Below are 12,156 nucleotides of genomic sequence, written 5' to 3' on the forward strand. Positions count from 1 at the left end.
AGAAAGTTTTGTTTTTAAATTAGGCACAGGAAGAGAATATCCCAATTGCCAGCATCACTACCCTTGTGCTTTGGGGCCATTATTAAGTAAAAGAAAAGTTACTTGAACACAAGCACTGTGATACTATGACAATTGATCTGATAACCAAGACACTTACTAAGTGACTAACAGGTGGGATGCGCTGGACAAAGGGATGATTCTTGTCCCAGGCAGGATGGAGCTGGAAGAGGCAAGATTTCACCACGTGACTCAAAATGGCACGCAATTTAAAGCTTATGAGTTGTTTATTTCTGGGATTTTGCATTTAACATGTTCAGACTGAGGTTGTCTGTGGGTAACTGAAACCATGAAAAGCAAAAGCATGGATAAGGGAGGGGTTACTGTGCTAGGTAAAGACAGGTAGGGTTGGGACTAGGGTGAGGAGGGTGAGGCATCACCTCTGGTGCAAAATTTAAAGATACCAAATAAACCCAGCCATCAAATAAATAATATAAATAACATTTTAATGCAATATTAAAAAAATCAAAATTAATGTCAGAACTTCATGATGAGCAAAATATCAAAATTTAAAGACAGGATCTGGTTTCACAAGTCTTGTGTGTTCCTGGTGACCAGCACTTGACTTTGAATGGACTCATAGGTCTCGGTGAAGCAGGGTAACCAAAGGAGCCAGGATTCAGAGTCAGAGACAGAAGATCAGCCTATGGCTATGTGGCTTTCAGCATATTCCCAGCCTCTCTGAGTTCTGGTTCTCATTTGTAGAGTGGGCTTAATATTGGCCTCACCTGCCTCACAGGGGTTGTTAGGACCAAATAAGGTCTTGTTCACGAGAGCATTTGATAAACTGTTTATCTTTGAAAAGATAAACAAAGTAACCTAAGGCATCCTTGAAATGGATAACAGAAAGTATAATAATAATACTGGTAATTGTAGTAGAAAGTGATATGGGACATACTTGGGGAGGGAAGGAGAGAAAAGGCAGGAGAGAAGAAAAGGGTGGAGGGGTAGGGTAGGCTGTGTGCTGGGAAGTGGGAGGAGCCCTCATTCCAGATTCTGACCTGAATTCAAGTCTCTGCTCAGCTATTTACAATTTGCAGAGCTTCGGCCCATTTTCCAGCCTCTCTGAGCCTCAATTTTCTCATTCTTAAAATGGGGACAATAATGGATTGACCATGTGAAATAATGTGTGCACAGCACCCAGTATGGTCTGGTACAAACTAGGTGTTAACCCCTTTCACCACACACACACACACACACACACACACACACACACACACACACACACACCTCCCTGCGTGCTTACAGCCACACCCCAGAGTGAAGAGTAAAGAAAGGGTAAGAAGGAGAGAAACAGGAGAGGAAGGAAGAATATAAGCCAAGATTGGAGGAGGTAAGAGAATAGAATAGAGAAGGAGAAAAGAGAGAGGAAAGGAAGGAGGAAGGAAAGGAAGAGAAGAAAGTGGGGACACTCAGTAGATACAGATGATTTTACTACTTATTTTCCTTTAAGCTTCCTACTGGCTTTATAAGTGATTGATCAGTAGATTGCTTGCTGTCCCAAGCTGAGAGCTCTCATAGGCAAGTCAGTTCAAGTTTCCTAGGAAACACCCATGGAAAGAATCAAGCTCAACAACATATTTAAGATTTACCTGTGATGACACACATACCTCTGATTCTTTTGTTTTACCTGATGTAGAATATTTTTGAACATACCTCCATTTACATATCCATTCTCTCAAGGGTAGACATTTAAGTTAAGGGTGCTTCGATTGTAACAGTAATACTTCGTTTCTTAAGTTGGGTGGAAGGTATGGAGAAGTTCAATATACTAGTTTCTTGTTTTCTATGTCTGAAACATTTGAGCTCATCTAGAACTCCTACTGATTTGGTCAAACTTCCAGGCTTTGCTCTTCAGTTCAAGACAGGTGGGATTTCTGGGGGTGGATGAAGCACATTCACATGAAGGGTCTGAGTAGAGTGGGCATATTGCCGGAGTCTGCCCAGCAGCCACATTGCCACACAGGGGGACCATGCGCCTAGTGGCTCTGCCTGTCCAGGGGAGTGAAGGTCAAGCCACACTGACTGAGATGCAGCTAGAAGGCCTGCAGCTTCCCAGACAGACACCGCTACCTGAGATCTTTCCCTGCCTGGAAGCCCAAGGCCAGGCCCCATAGGCAGTTCCAGACCCAGTGCTGGGACTCTGTGGAAGCCTTGGATGAGAGATGCTGAAGGGAAAACAGTTTTCTCCACTAACATCTGAGCTCCTCTGAATCAAATCTCTGTACTTTTCATAATGGAACAAAGGGGGAAAATGTTTCTAAGCGTGGGGGGCTGACAGTCACAGTTGATCCCCTACAAGTCAGTCTGTGCATTTCCTTCCTAAGGAACTGGAGACATAAGAAGTGCCAGGAATCCAAAAGAATAAATCTTCTGGAAACTGTTCCTGTTTGCCTTTGGAATGTCTTGATCCTTCAGTAGATTTGTTTCTTAGAGACTGTTTGCTTTGGCTACAATCAAAATTGGTCTGCATTCCCCAGCATCCACCTGCTCTGTGGGGTGATTGTCTTCCCTCAAGCAGCTATGAGGGCTGAGTACCTGCCTCCAACATACAGCCTGTTACATGGACAATCCACTAAATCATGACTTGGGGCTGGGATCTAGGGCAGGGACTAGGGTGAGGCGAGTGAGTTGTTCACCTTGGACACAAAGGTTAAGGGGACATCCAAAAACTCAGAAATTGAGATAAGTAATATTTTAATGAAACATTTAAAAAAATCAAAATTAATGCAAAAAAATCCACAATGAACAAAATATCAATATTTCAAATAAAGATGGGGTCTATGCAGAATTAAAGGAGCAATAAAGAGTTTTACAGACAAGCAAAAGCTAAAAGAGTTCACCACCACTAAACCAGCCTTATAAGAAATGTTAAATGGAGTTCATTAAGTAGAAAAGAAAAGGCCACAATCGTCTTAGAAATAAGACAATTATGAAAGAAAATATCTCACTGGTAAAAGCAAACAATCTACTGATCAATCACTTATAAAGCTAGTAGGACGGTTAAAGGAAAAAAAGTAGTAAAATTATCTATATCTACAATAAGTGAAGAAAGACACAAAATTAAAACATGTAAAATGTCAAAAACATAAAATGTGGTGGGAGGTTAAAAGTTAAAATTATATGGCTGTTATAATGTGTTCAAGCTTAAGAGATTGTCAACTTAAAAAAATATATATATATACACACATACATACACATACACACACACACACACACACACACACCCCTGTCTCTTAGTAACCACAAACCAAAAACCTATAATAGATACACAAAAAGTAAAGAGAAAGGAGTCAAGACAGTCATCAAACCACAAAGGAAGAGAGCAAGAGAAGAAAGAAACAAAGAAGAACTAAAAAAAAAATCAGAAAACAAAATGGCAATAAGTACCAACCTATCAATAATTACTTTAAATGGACTAAATGCTCCAATTAAAAGACATAGAGTAGCTGAATGGTTTAAAAAAAAACAAAAAACCCAAGATCCATATATATGCTGCTTACAAGAGACTCACTTCAGATCTAAAGACATACACAGGGTGAGGGAATAGAAAAATACATTCCACGAAAACAGAAATGAAAAGAAAGCCGGGGTAACAATACTTACATCAGATAAAACAGATTTTTAAACAAAGACTCTAAAAAGAGACAAAGAAGGGCACTACACAATGATAAAGGGATCAATCCAACAAGAAGACATAACACTTATAAATATATATGCACCCAACATAAGAACACCTAAATACATAAAGCAAATATTAAAAAGGGAGAAATTAATAGTAACACAATTATAGTAGGGGGATTTAACACTCCACTTACATCAATGGACAGGTCATCCAGACAAGGAAACATTGGCCTTAAATGACGTGTTAGATCAGATGGACTTAATATATATATGGAACCTTCCATCCAAAAGCAGCAGAATACACATTCTTATCAAGTGCACATGGAACACTCTCAAGGATAGGTCACATGCTAGGCCACAAAACAAGGCTCCATAAATTTAAGAAGGCTGAAATCATATCATCTTTTCTGACCACAATGGTATGAGACTAGAAATTAACTACCAGATAAAAACTGGAAAAAACATAAACACATGGAGTCTAAACTATACTAAAAAACCAATGGCTCACTGAAGAACTCAGAGGAAATAAAAAAATACCTTGAGACAATGAAAATGGAAACTCATTGTAAAATCTATGGGATGCAGCATAAACAGTTACAAGAGAGAAGTTTATATTGATACAGGCCTACCTCAGGAAACAAACAAACAAAAAATCTCTAATAAACAACCTAACCTTACATCTAAAGGAACTAGAAAAAGAAAAAAAAATTAAGTTAGGTGAAGGAAAGAAATAATAAAGGTGAGAGCAGAAAAAAATGAAATAGAGACTAAAAAAAATAATTAAAAAATATCACTGAAACTAACAGGTGGTTCTTTGAAAAGATAAACAAAATTGATAAACCTCAGCCAGACTTATCAAAAGAGAGAGAGAGAGAGAGAGAGAGAGAGAGAGGGCCCAATCAATAAAATCAGAACTGAGAAAGAAGTTACAACAGATATCACAGAAATACAGAGGATCATAAGAAATTACTATGAACAATTATATGCCAACAAATTGGACAATCAAAAAGAAATGCATAAATTCCTAGAAGCATACAATCCTCCAAGACTGAATCAGAAAGAAATAAAACAGCTGACCAGGCCAATTACCAGTAATGAAATCTAACTAGTAATAAAGAAAAACACCCAACAAAAGTCCAGCATGAGATGGCTTCACAAGCAAATTCTACCAAACATTTAAAGATTAGTTAACACCTATCCTTCTCAAATTATTCCAAAAAATTGAAGAGGAAGGAATGCTTCCAAACTTATTCTGCAAGGCCAGCATCACCCTGAATCCAAAACCAGACTAAGACACCACAAAAAAAGAGAAAATTACAGGCCAATATCACTGATAAATATGAAGGCAAAAATTCTCAACAAAATATTAGCAAACAGAATTCCTTTAAAAGGATCATACCACATGATCAAGTGGGATTTATCCCAGGGATGCAAGGATGACTCAATGTCTGCAAATCAATTAATATGATATAGCACATTAACAAAATGAAAGATAAAAGTCATATGATCACCTCAATAGATGCAGAAAAAGCTTTTTGACAAACACTCTTAACAAAGTGTATATAGAGGGAACATACCTTAACAGAATAAAGACCATATATGACAAATCCATGGCCAACATCATACTCAGTGGTGAAAAACTGAAAGCATTTCCTCTAAGGTCAGGAACAAGATAAAGATGCCAACTCTCACTAGTTTTATTCAAACTAGTATCAGAAGTTCAAGCCACCAAAATCAGAGAAAAACAGAAATAAAAGGCATCTAAGTTAAGTAAAACTGTCACTGTTTGCAGATGACATGATACTTTATTGAGAAAACTAAAGACTCCATCAAAAAACTATTAGAACTAATAAGTGAATTCAGTAAAGTTGCAGGATACAAAATTAATATACAGAAATCTGTTGCATTTCTATACATTAATAATGAACTATCAGAAAGAGAAATTAAGAAAACAATCTGATTTACAGTGCGTCAAAAAGAATAAGATACATAGGAGGAAGTCTAACTAAGGAGGTGAAAGCCTGTACTCTGAAAAGTATAAGACATTGATGAAAGAAACTGAAGATGACACAGACAAATGGAAAGATACCTTGCTCACGGATTGGAAGAATTAATATTGCATACCACCCAAGGCAATGTACAGATTTAATGCAATCCCTATCAAACTACCAATGGCATTTTTCACAGAACTAAAACTAATAATCCTAAAATTTGTATGGAATCACTAAAGACTGTGAATAGCCAAAGCAATCTTGAGAAAGAAGAACAAAGCTGGAGGTTATACGCTCATGATTTCAAACTATACTTCAAGGCTACAGTAATCAAAACAGTATGGTGTGGCACCAAAAGGACACATATATCAATGAAACAGAATTGACATTCCAGAGATAAACCAATGCTAATATGGTCAATTAATATGTGACAAAGGAGGCAAAAAAATGTTGAAGACAGCCTCTTCAATACATGATGCTGGAAAAACTAGACAGCTACATGCAAAGGAATAAAACTGGACCACTTTCTCACACCATGTAAGAAAATAAACTCAAAATGGATTAAAGAATTGAATTTAAGATCTGAAACCATAAAAATTCTAGAAGAAAACATAAGCAGCACACTCTTTGACATCAGTCTTAGCAATATATTTTGGATCTGTCTCCTCAGGCAAGGGAAACAAAAGCAAAAGTAAACAAATGGGACTACATCAAACTAAAAAGCTTTTACACAGCAAAGGAAACCATCAGCAAACAAAAGGCAGCCTACTGAATGGGAGAAGATATTTGCAAATGACATATCCAATAAGGGGTTAATATCCAAAATACATAAAGAACTCACACAACTCAATATCAAAAAAACCAAACAATCTGATTTAAAAATGGGCAGAGGACCTGAATAGACATTTTTCCAAAGAAGACATACAAATGGCCAACAGACACATGAAAAGATGTTCGATGTCACTAATCATCAGGGAAACACACATCAAAACCACAATGAGATATCACCTTAGAACTATCAGAATGGCTATCAGCAAAAAGACAACAAACAACAAGTGTTGACAGTGATGTGGAGAAAAGAGAACTCTCACGCACTGTTGGTGGGATTGTCAACTGATGCAGCCACTGTGGAAAGCAGCATGGAGTTTCCTCAAAAAATTAAAAAGAGAACTATGATAGGATGCAGCAATTTCACTTCTGGGTGTTTTTTCTGAAGAAAACAAAAACACTAATTTGAAAAGATATATGCACCCCTACATTCACTGCAGCACTATTTATAATAGCAAAGATATGAAAACAACCCAAGTGCCCATCAATAGATGAATGGATAAAGAAGGTGTGGTATATATATACAATGGAATATTATTCAGCCATAAACAAGAATGAAATCTTGCCATTTGTAACAACTTGGTTGGATCCAGAGGGTATTACGCTAAGTGAAATAAGTCAGACAGAGAAAAGCAATTACCATATGTTATCAATTAAAAGTGGAATGTAAAAACAAAACAAATGAAAACAGATTCATAAATACAAAGAAGAAATAAATGGGTGTTTGCCAGAGGGGTGGAGGATAGAGGGTGGGCAAAACAGATGAGGGAATTAAGATGTACAAACTTCCAGTTATAAAGTAAATAAGTCAATGACTTTATATGGGGACAGATGGTTGGTAGATTTATGTTGGTGATCATTTTGTAATGTATTTAAATGTCAAATTACTTTGTTGCACACCTGAAACTAACATAATATTGTGTATCAACTATATTTCAATTAAATAAATAAAAATTTAAAAATAAAATAAAATGCAGGTAGTCTAACTATAGAACCTACCTCCTTAGCAACTATCCTCTAAAGATATTATGTCCTTGTGCACACTGCTGTATTTAAAATAGATAACCAACAAGGACCTACTGTATAGCACTGGGGAAAAAAAAAAAGAGTATAGCTCTATGCTAAGCAGTATGGATGTATAAAAAAGAAGAATAAAATACTATCCCTGGTCTCAAAAAATAAAAAATAAAATAAAGATATTATATCTTCCTACTTAATAGAAGTTTCCATTAAAAATAAAATTTTAAATGCAATATTTTTAAAAAATCATATTTGATGCAAAAAAATACATGATAAACAAAATATCAATATTTCAAATAAAGAGGGGTCCATGCAAAAGCTCCTGAGTTGAATGCAACTGGGAAGTGCGAGGATCAGCCTTTCCTTTGTGAATCCTGGTATCACCATGGCAGGTCAGGGAAGAAAATACTCCCTCATCCCAGAAACATGAATCTATGCCACAGCAGGATGGCAGGGTCCAACCTGTACCGACTAAAGCAAGCCACAACCCCACGCCATGGACCCAGGCACAGCTTCAGGCCTCTTCGTCCCTCCAAGCCGCTCAGCCTCCCACCCCTTCCCCTCCAGGACAATTCAGCCTCTGCCATACATGGATCTATATACATGTTTAATCATATATGGTACATACCACGTATAATCATGCATTAACTATTTACTCCAGAGGTCTCTAGTGGACTGCTGGAGGTCATCTTATTTAGCTCAGTTTTGTTGTTGTTGTTTTTTTCAATTAATTACTTAAAAATTGGGAGAGCCTCACCAAAAAGTCCAAATTTCTAGCCTATCTTTAAAAAGCCAAATTTCGGGCTTCCCTTGTGGTGCAGTGGTTAAGAATCCTCCTGCCAATGCAGGGGACACAGATTCAAGCCCTGGTCCGGGAAGATTCCACAGGCCGCGGAGCAACTAAGCCCGTGTACCACAACTACTGAAGCCCAAGCACCTAGATCCTGTGCTCCGCAACAAGAGAAGCCACCGCAATGAGAAGCCCATGCACCGCAACGAAGAGTAGCCCCCCTTGCCGCAACTAGAGAAAGCCCGCTCACAGCAGCGAAGACCCAACACAGACAAAAATAAATAAAAATAAAAAATAAATTAATTTTTTAAAAAAAGCCAAATTTCCAGCTTGAAAAATCTGTAAAAATCTAAATGTTTGGCAACTGATAACAACAATAATAATTTCCATTATTGAGAATATATTAAATGCTGAGCTCAGTGCTCAGTATTTTAGATATTTTTTCTCTTTTAACTGTCATAGCAATTCTGTACTTACCACACGCATTTTACAGATAATGAACCTGAGGCTCAGAACTCTTAAATAACTTGTCCCAAATCACACAGCTAATAAGCAGCCCGACCAGATTCAAACCAGGGGAGTTTGACTCTAAAGCTCGATCTCTCATTCTTCTGTATCTTCCACCATCCTGGGGGCATGGACTAAACTACCGTTTTTCAAAAGTGTTCCAAGAAGCCTAAAAGGCCCTGTGTGAGTATTAAGGGGGTGGGATGCCCCCAGCCCCATCAGGAGGCTGGCTCAGGTCCCAGGGCTCCTGCTTTTATCGGAACAGTTCCTTTTTTTCTTTTTTTTTTAACCATTTGATATATTGGAGTCCGGTTCAAGAATTCTTTGAGGAAAGAGAATTCCACTGCTCAGAAACAAAACCAAAACAAAGCCGCAAACTCAAATTGTCTTTTTATCTCTTCTCCACATACTATGATTTCCTGGATCATCAGGAAAACGTCCTCCTTCTCCCATTCCCAACCTACCAGATCTCTCTCCATGTTATCGTATCACTCTGGTTCTGCCTTTGAGCATTTGGGTGCTCATTGGGCCACCTCTTACAAATGGTGAATGGCCAAGTATCCAGTGACTTAGGAGCCATGGACCTTCCTCACAGACCTGCTGTGGGCAGACAGGGGCAGTCTAAAACTGTGCTGAGGTCAACACAGGGTGGACCAGGCTGATGGGGTGAGGGCAGCAGAAGCTAAAATCCACTAAGCCTGGTAGAGAGGCTGTCCCCTTGCTTCTCTTAGGTCTTTTATGGGTCATCATGAATTTCAGTCCTGTCATGGCTGTCTGTGAATTGAGGGTATTCTTTTTTTTTTTTTTGCGGCATGCGCGCCTCTCACTGTTGTGGCCTCTCCTGTTGCAGAGCACAGGCTCTGGACGCGCAGGCTCAGAGGCCATGGCTCACGGGCCCAGCCGCTCAGCGGCATGTGGGATCTTCCCAAACCGGGGCACAAAGCCATGTCCCCTGCATCGGCAGGCGGACTCTCAACCACTGCGCCACCAGGGAAGCCCGAGGGTGTTCTTTATGCAGTGTCAGGACAGGTGGCCTCAACGACTATACAGGGTAGTGAAAAGAGCCCTGGCAGAACCAGAGCTGAGCTCTCTCAGTGCGTGGCGCTTTATGACCTTGGACATATATAAAATATGCATTGTTTCTCTCTGTGTACCTCACCCAACAGTCCTAGGGACACATGGCGACTACTTTCAAAAGCATAAAGTGACATAAGAATGGATATTGTGTTTTAATTACATGTACATGGTCTGATCAAGAAACTCAAGAAAACGTGGGAGCTTCCAGATCCTCTTTGAAGACAGGATGCTGGAGCTAGCCTTGCCAATGTGATTTCAGCCTTGGATTCAAGGGCCACCCACTTACCAATGACTCCCAAATCCAAAACTCATTCAGATTTCTCTCCTGAGATTCCAACACATGGTTCCTACTCTGTATTGAATAGCTCCACTTGGATGTCCTGCACACTCCCCCAGCAATTTCCAAAATGGAACTCACCCACACCTCTCTGAAACCTGCTCCTACAGCAGTGTTCTAGTTCAGGAGCTGGCAATCCCATCCATACCTCCCGGAAACCTGGGAGCCATCCTTGACTGCTTCCCTGTTTCATTTCTCATGTTTAATCAGTGTCAAGGTTCTGTGGATTCAGTTCACTCCTCAAGAAGCTCTCGGATCTCTCCAGTCTCTCCACCTCCAATGGTGTGACGTGGACTAGACTGTGCCCATCTCTGGCCTGGATGACTACAATTATCACCTATTGGTTATCCTGCTTCGGGTCTTGTCCCCCATCCTGAGTCTCATGCTCCAAATCACCATTTAGGTCTTTCTGAAACACATACATACAGAATAATGATCTTTCTAGAACACAAGCATGAACATGTTAGCCTCGTGCTTAAATCCCTTTGATGGTTTCCAGTTTTTCTTAGGAAAATCCTAACTCTTTAACCTGCATGGCAAGGTTAGCCCCCTGCCCATCTCTCCAGCCATCTCTACTCTCAATACTCCAGACAAACTGCATTTCTTTCAGTTCCCCAAACACATTCTATTTTCTCACTTCTACCCCTTTGCACATGTTCCTCCATCTGCTGAGGATATATACCCCCTGTGATGGTTAATTTTATGTGTCAGCTTAACTGGGCTAAGGAGTAAGTGGTAAAACATTATTTCTGGTTGTGTCTGTGACAGCGTTTCTGGAAGAGATTATCATTTGACTCAGTAGACTGAGTAAAGATCTCCCTCACCAAGGCAGGTGGGTACCTTCCAATCGGTTGAAGGTCTGAATAGAAGAAAAAGATAGAGGAAGGGTGAATTTGCTGTCTGCTTGAGCTGGGACATCTATCTTCAGACTGGGACTTCCACCATTGGCTCCCCTGGGTCCCAGGCTTTTGGACTCAGACTGAAGTACACCGCTGGCTTTCCTGGTTCTCCACCTTGCAGACCACAGATTGTGGGACTTCTAGGCCTCCATAACTGTGTTAGCCAATTCCTATAATAACTCCCCTCTTATATACATCTCTGTATACTTCCTGTGGGTTCTCCTTCTCAGGAGAACCCTGACTAATCCACTCCCATCAACTCCTACTCATCCTTGGGGTCTCAGCTTAGATGGCACTTTTTCTAGGAAGCTCTCAATGACCTTCTAAGACTGAGGTAGCTCCCCTTCTATTGCATTTCCACAAGCACCCTGTCCTACCTTCATCGAGCTCTTATCATAATGCCCATGTTATAATTCCTTGTTGACTTAACTGCTTTCCCCATCAGGCTAAAAACTCCAAGAAAGCATATATTCTGTTTTCATTTGTATCCTCTGTACCTAGGTCATAGCCAGGCACCTAGGATGTGCTCAGTAAGTTTTATTTTTCTGACCAGAGTGATCAGACTACCAAAAGTATGAGTTGCCTTGTAGCAGAAATATTAAGAATCACTAGCGAGAACGCGTATGCTTGTTAAGGAAAACATTTCAGTCAGGTGTGCAAGTCAGAGTGTGCTCTAACAACACCAAGAACTGACCATTTAACACCTTGGCAATTTGGTAACTTCTCTGTTTCCTAGAAGTCCATGTGTTTTGGGGTTTGTTTATAGAAGTTGTGAAACAAAATCTCTTTCTATGTATTTGAAAACTTTCTGAGTTTTACTTAATTTCTTCTTGCCAGACTGACACACCTTTAAATCCTTGTTTTAGGCCCTCTGTATTTTGTGACCTTCTGTACCCTCCACTCGTCAGTGGCCCTGGTGTTGAAATCTCCTGATGGCAGCATCTGAAAAAGAGCTGTCATTAAAAGTGTATCCATGTCTGGTGTCCAGAGGTAGGAGAAGCGTGGGGTTTTTATTTTCCATGTTTA

This window comes from Phocoena phocoena, chromosome 11, assembly GCF_963924675.1.
Source record: "Phocoena phocoena chromosome 11, mPhoPho1.1, whole genome shotgun sequence".
Lineage (NCBI taxonomy): Eukaryota > Metazoa > Chordata > Mammalia > Artiodactyla > Phocoenidae > Phocoena > Phocoena phocoena.